The sequence below is a fragment of the Lampris incognitus genome, chromosome 10 (genome assembly GCF_029633865.1).
Source record: "Lampris incognitus isolate fLamInc1 chromosome 10, fLamInc1.hap2, whole genome shotgun sequence".
NCBI lineage: Eukaryota > Metazoa > Chordata > Actinopteri > Lampriformes > Lampridae > Lampris > Lampris incognitus.
Window position 1 is genome coordinate 54,897,586 of NC_079220.1, and position 7,500 is coordinate 54,905,085.

Genomic DNA, 7,500 nt, shown 5'->3' on the forward strand with positions numbered 1-7,500 from the left:
GATGAGGAGGCAGCGGTATGCGTTTGGGCAGTTTCTCCGAGCGTTGCGCGCATAATCCTCGTTAGGTCAGGAGCTCCATGCCCTTTCTTCCTCCTCCTCCTCTTCCTCCTCTTCTTCTTCTTCTAAACGCGTACAGATGGCTAGTGGCGTGTCTCACCCGAGCCCAGGGTCTTCATCCTCAGCCAGGTGGAGCGGCGGACGCGGTGCCAGCGGCGGTCGCCTCGCAGGGAACGGGGTTCAAGGACGCACTAATCGTTCATCGCGCCTGCAGATAAGACGATGGCGTTGCGGGGAGCGACTTGAAAACGAGCCCCCCCTGCTCAAAAACGCGTCGAATTCTTCCTCGGCGAGCTGCGACCGGAAATTCTGCCGACACGGGCAGAAGGTCCGCCGGACTTGTTTCTGTGGCAAAAGTCAAGTGTCGGCAGGACGAGCTGCTAAACCCCCGCCAGTCGCGCTGGAAGGGAGAAGGTAGGTGGGGTTTTGGTACGCGGCGTCGGCAGCAGGATAACAGGTGATCCGGAGCAGAGGATGCCTGCACGCGGTCCCGCTCGTGGACAAAAGAAGCTGTCACCAGCCTCCGTCTCCGCTCGGCAGGTGCAGGGATTCTCGTTTTCACTTCTCGCGGAGACGTCTCGCCCTCCTATAGCGCTCGCCTCGCCTTCGAAGCGCGGTTGCGTGTGTGTGCGTGTGTATGCGTGTGTGTGTACGCGTGTGTGTGTGTGTGTGTTTTTCTACTGTGGGTGTGTTAAATATTATGATCAAACCCTGGTGAGCCCAACCTCGGCGGCGTCATAAGAAAGAGATAGGCTGCGTCCACTCTCTCTCTCTCCCTTTCTCTCTCTCGCGCTCGCTCGCTCACTAAGACACGCGCGCACGCACACGCACACACGCACAAAACCAGCAGCATAGGAGTGAGATACTTTAAACCTGCAGTTCCCCGCTGCGCAGGTAGAGGGCGACGATACAGTTCAGATCGACACCTGTGCGTATGCACTGCAGGGTGGGTGGGTGGTGTCGTGTGTGTGTGGGGGGGGGGGGTGGGGTGGCTAGTTGGCCTACTGGCCATATTACCTGTGGGCCGGTAGCGTGGGTTATCGTCGTATCTCATATATTGCGCCCCACAGGGATGCCAGCCCGATGGGGTAGTGACCCGGTGATGTCCAGGGCAACTCCAGGCCTACTTAGAATATGGCGGAGGGGTTTTTTTCTGACAACGGCTGAAGAGGTTCAACTTCACGGGCCACTTTTTCTGCTTAAACGTGTCAGAGATGTGACCGGGTGGCACCTTGCTCGCAGCCGGTGACCAACCATGTAGCTCGCTGACTACTTACGGCCGAGTGTGTGCGTGTGTGCTTGTGTGCGGGTGGTGCACGTGGTTTGTAGAGGTTTTTGAAACTCCCGCGGGCTTCAAAGCGCAGTGTCTCTTAGGTGGGTTGGTCTGTCGGATAATTTGTATTTTCCAAGCAGGTTATTTGTGACTCAAGAATAGTAATGTCCTCTTTTTCATTGATGGTTTCATCCATCCATCCATCCATCCATCCATCCATCCATCCATCCATCCATTATCCAAACCGCTTATCCTGCTCTCAGGGTCGTGGGGATGCTGGGGCCTATCCCAGCAGTCATTGGGTGGCAGGCGGGGAGACACAGGCTGCCAGGCCATCACAGGGCTAACACACACACACACACACACACACACACACACACACACACACACACACACACACACTCACCCCTAGGGGCAACTTAGTGCGGCCGATTCAGCTGACCTACATGTCTTCGGACTGTGGGAGGAAACCCGAGCCCCCGTAGGGACGACCCCCCAAGGTTGGACAACCCTGGGGCTCGAACCCAGGACCTTCTTGCTGTGAGGCGACCGCGCGAACCACTGCGCCACCATCGATGGTTCAATTACACTATCTATATAGCGACGCACATGAGAACAGATAAAACACGCATACGTATATATTTACACATAGAGACGGGCGACACATTAAAGGAAAAGCCAACATACGGCGTCTTAGTAAGGTGTTGGGCCACCACGAGCCTCCAGAACAGCTTCAGTGCTCCTTGACGTAGATTCTACAAGTCTCTGAACTCCACTGGAGGGATGAACGCCATTCTTCCAGAAGACCGTCCCACATTTGGTGTTTTGATGATGGTGGTGGAGAGCGCTGTCCAACACGTCGGTCCAAAATCCCCCATAGGTGTCCAACTGGGTCGAGATCTGGTGGCTGTGAAGGCCACAGCATAAGATTTGCATCATGTTCCTCCTCATCAAACCGTTCAGTGACCCCCCCCCCCTCGTGCCCTGTGGATGGGGGCATTGTCATCCTGGAAGAGACCACTCCCATCAGCATAGAGCTGTTTCATCACTCAATAACTTTGTAATGATTTGCAGTGACCCTTCCCTTTCAGGGACAAGTGGACCCAAACCATGCCAGGGAAATGCCCCCCACAGCATAACACAAGAACGATGCATCGATACACACACAACATACACGATATATATGTCAAACAGTAAGGGTGACTCGAAGCCCTGTTTAGGGCTTGGGGCCAAGTTCACGGATGTGTGCATGTCTGCAGGTGGGATGATCTACACAGCAGAACACAGACCAAGACAGGGGGGTGATGGCAGCGGAGCCGGGGAGGTCATGCAGGTTAGCAGTCAAAACCCGCCTGACTGCCACCTCAAAACTCAAAAAAACTTACCAAACTGCCTTCTCACTAGCTTGCTACCAAAGTGAGACACACATTTCATCTAAACTGCAGGGGGAAAACGCTCAGCAATTATTGCAGTCTGCTCCCATGGCTGGAATATATGTTTTTCTGCAACATCACAGGCTTAAATGAAAAAGATCTTAAGTACCATGGAGTTCATTCAATCTGCCAGTTGCAGGCCTTTTGAGCGCCAGGCTAAATATACAAACACACTCCTCATGCAGAAAATCTATTTACCCCATTTGTCACAAGGGAGGCATCTTGCACTATGTTGAATTGGGAGCAAAAGCCACCTCCATTATGGGTGCAATGTCCTTAGCCAAATGAAATTAAAGAAAGAAATGAGAGATATAATGTACGAAGTACACAAATGCTTCTGGCGAGTTTGTGCGGCGCGTATAATGTTTATAGGCGGCCCTACGTGTGTGTTCAAAATGTGTGCGTATGCATCTCTATGCATGTGTTGCATAAGGCTAACCAAGTAGGCCAGGTTGGAAGAGCTTCACTTGGCTTGTGCCCTCCTCCCAGAGGCACTGGGTTTGAGTTCATGCCACTGCCAGATTTGTGCATCTAAATGAAACAGGATCTTAAAGCTAACAAGCAAACAAATCGCTCTCCCAAAGGCGAGCCTGTTGTACCAGTTTATCTTGTATTCCAAACAAAACAATTTGGCATGCACAGAAATGCCAGGAACCATTGATGTTATGCTATAAAGTATAAAAAGGTATTTCACGTCTCCGTGTCTATGAATTATGCAATTTGCTCCAGCTCACAGAGGTAGAAAAAAAAAAAAGGTTAACCACATATGAAAGACGTTGCTCATTTTATTTTAGGAGCAGTCTGAGTGAGTCACCTAACACGCTACGGTGCTTATGGCACTGACTCACAATCTGCGCTGCCAATGAGCAGAGTGCTAATCTTTAAGAGTTGATGAAGCATATCTGCATATACTCACAAGTAGCAGTGGAAAAGTGGTCGGCTCAGGCCCCCTCACGCTTCCCGGCGTTCTGTAAAGCCCTTTGTAACGGCCGCCCTGGAAAAACGGTGAAACAGCACAAATGTGAAACGACGTTGTTAAGAGAGCACAAACGGGATGTAATGTTCATTTTAACTTTTTGACAGGGCTGCACCTTAAAGCAGCTTCGGGGAATATTTTTATGGTAACATATTACCTTTTAATTGCAATTAGGGTTGCAACCCCCCCCCCCCAAGCCCCAATAAAAATGCAAAGAAAACAAAACCTTGTTACATGGATTTGCCTATTTGTCAGCTGCAGTGCACATCCCGTACTTTTCTGCAAAATGTTTACTGTCGCACAGGAAGTGATGCATTTTACGTATTTAGAGACTAGCATTTATGCTATTTAGATTCAGAGTGATTATTTTGATTGACAGTTGTTCCCCCTTTTCTCCCCCAATTGTACCCGGCCAATTACCCCACTCTTCCGAGCCATCCCGGACGCTGCTCCACCCCCTCTGCCAATCCGGGGAGGGCTGCAGGCTACCGCATGCCTCCTCCGATACGTGTGGAGTCGCCAGCCGCTTCTTTTCACCTGGCAGTGAGGAGTTTCACCAGGGAGACATAACGTGTGGGAGGGTCATGCTATTCTCACTTGTTCCCCCCGCCCACCCCGAACAGGCGTCCTGACCAACCAGAAGAGGCGCTAATGCAGCGACCAGAACACATAGCCACATCTTGCTTCCCACTAGCAGGCATGACCAACAGTATCTGTAGGGACGCCCGATCAAGCCGGAGGTAACACGGGGATTCAAACTGCCCGTCCCCGTGTTGGTAGGCAACAGAATACACTGCTACGCCACCCGATCGCCCAGACAATTGTTTTTTGACATGTGCCAAGCGACTTGAAGCAGCGCTTGGGGGAACGGCCGTGTTGCCGTGTCCGCTACCTTTGGATGAAAATTGCCTATAGTGGCTTTAAACAAAATATCGACCACAGAGCCACTTCACTGGGTCTTTGTAGATTCCTTGTACGTTCAATATAAACACCCAAGTCCTACAAATCCACAGAGGCATACATAAAACTACCCCCGAAATGAGCCGTAATCGCTTTGGCATCATCAGATATTTTTCTGGAGAAAACTGGAGTGTGTGTAGACGCCTGGATAGATGAGCTGGTTTCTACAAAATGAGCAACTTCCGACGTGGTGGTTTTCAGAACAGGGTGGACCAACTGATCTTTCAAACCAAGCGGCATTAAATCTAAGTAAACTTTGGGCAGGACACGAGGAGAGTTGTGAAGAAGTGTTGATGTGACAAGTAGCCATTATCTTGCCAATTGTGGCATGATGATGATGAAGGATGTTGCTTTGCTGCAGAAAATCACAACCAAGACTCGTTGCCTTATGAATGCAGCATCAGCTCAGATGGGGAAAATGAATTATCAGAGATGTTTGCTTGCGGTTATGACAAAGGGCCATTAGGAAGTTACCAGTGCGGCAAATTCAAGTCTGTGGGTTGCAAAGCTTCTAGAAAAAGATAACGATTCCAGTTGAACTGCAGCGATCTGCTCCGATAACTCATTCAAACACAAACACGCACGCGAGCATATTCGGTGAATGAGAATTAGTTGTACATGCTGTTCGCAAATAAGTAATTCCGTGCATTAATATCCGACGCGTATCTTATCAGTTTGCATAGCCTGGGAGTTACTTGAAAAATGATTCTGCTTGTTTTTAAGAATAAAAGAAGGAGAGAGAGAGAGGCTGAAGAGGCAGAGATGCGGGGAGGAAATCGATGCGTGCTACATTTCGGCCTAGCTCGGCCCAGTGGAATCCGCAGAGGAATGTCTCCGTGTCTGTCTGTGTGTCCGGATGTTTGACCCGAGGGGTAGTCTGTTCCACATGTTGGAAGCAGACTTTGGAAAGTTCACCTTAAGCCTCCCTGAGCTCATTAAACTCAAACTGGTTTTAAAGAATTGATGTTACGTAACGAGAGCAAAACAGCAACCTAGGTAGGCACTGATGTAGGGCACCACTTTCTAAGTCAAATGAGTATAAGATCAATAAAGATTCTGAATAACTCAACAGGAAGTGATACACATGCACATGCACACACACATACCATGTCTCCCTATACTTGTGGGGACCCCTCATTTCCCATAACCCTAACTTTAACCATCATACCTACATGCCTAACCTCAACCCTTACCCTAATCCTAATTCTAACCCCCAAATAGCAAAATAGCTGTGGCTCGGCCCCGCCCCACACCCGACACTTTCATCCGGCCCACATACCGCGTGGAATGATGGCACTTCGGCAGTCCGCTCCTGTTTGCCAGATCTGGGCCAGAACCAAGCCACAGCAATGCCGCATGTGCCACATATTTGCCAAAGGTGGCCCATATTTGTTTGGTGATATTTGGGCCATATTAACCATTTGCCATATTTGCTGTTATACATGTGGGCCACTTGAGGCTCAAATCCATTTTGTCAGGGCCAGAAGAAGCCCATCAGTGCCGCATCACTGCCTGAAGTGGCCCACATCCAGATGCTATCTGGGACCTTAACCCTAAACCCAAGTCCTAACCCTGAAATAGACCCTTTTCCTCATGGGGACCCACAAAATGTCCCCACAAAGTAGGTGGTTTCTCGTTTTTCTATCCTAATGATGACCATGTGTCCCCATTAGGATAGAAAAACCTGGTACACACACACACGCGCAGGCAGATGCATACACATAAACATCACATAGAGCACCGCTACTTCCTGAGCATTGCTACTTATTGATTCTGAATCTTTGATTGTGAAGATCAATACATAGTTTGGCTCCACGAGCTCAGCCGCATATATCTCATTTAAACAGCTACAGTCAATGAGCCTAATGATTTGCTTCATGGCTGATTTCATGATGGAGATTAAACGGCAGTAAAAAAATATCACAATTACTGTCGCAGACAGAGAACAAAGTGACTAACTAATGGCAGTAAATATCACTGCTTCATTTCAAGAGAAAAAATGACTTGTTCTTGGCTACCACCGGTGTGATAAACGACTGGAGGAGTTGGCGGGAGACGGTGGCAGCGTGCTGAGTGAAGACACCTTCGCTTACTCGACTGAGAACAAGCTGAAAATGGACCTCTTGCAAGACTTGCTGGTGACGTGTGAAAAGGAGCCAGGTTATTGATTATGTGTTTATAAGCGAGGTTAATTTTGCCTTTTTTTTTTTAGTTATAATTTTTTTTTAATTTCCCTGCAAATAACCCCAGTTTATGTTCTAGCTCTAAAGAAGAGATAGTCCTGTTGAACAGTCATTTCCATTGCTTTTATCGCGTATTTTACCTGTTTTAAGCTTATAGTGTCTTATTTCCTGTTTTGATTAGAGGTGCTTTTATTTTGAAAACTTCTCGCTGACACTAACCAAGTGCCTACCGCGAGCGAGACGAAAGAGGACACGGTGAAACGAAAGCACGGAACATTTAATGTATTATTGTATAAACTCGAATGTCGATTTCGCCACGTTTTTAGAGCGTCCTCTTCCTGTGTGTCACACGCAATGACCACCGGAATGGACAACACCACACGCTGACGTTCCGCTCCGGTGTCCCGCTAACCCCGCTCCTCCACAATCACGACATTTAAGCATTTTATTTCATTGATTATTATTATTATTATTATTGTAACCGGTTATTTTCGATACGGGGTGTACTGCACCACAAGGCGACGTCACTAACCGCTCGGCTAAAGGGTCAAGCCCGTTAGCTAGGGGCTAACGGGTCTTATTGGTAGTTTACATTATTGATTATGTATTTAAATGTGC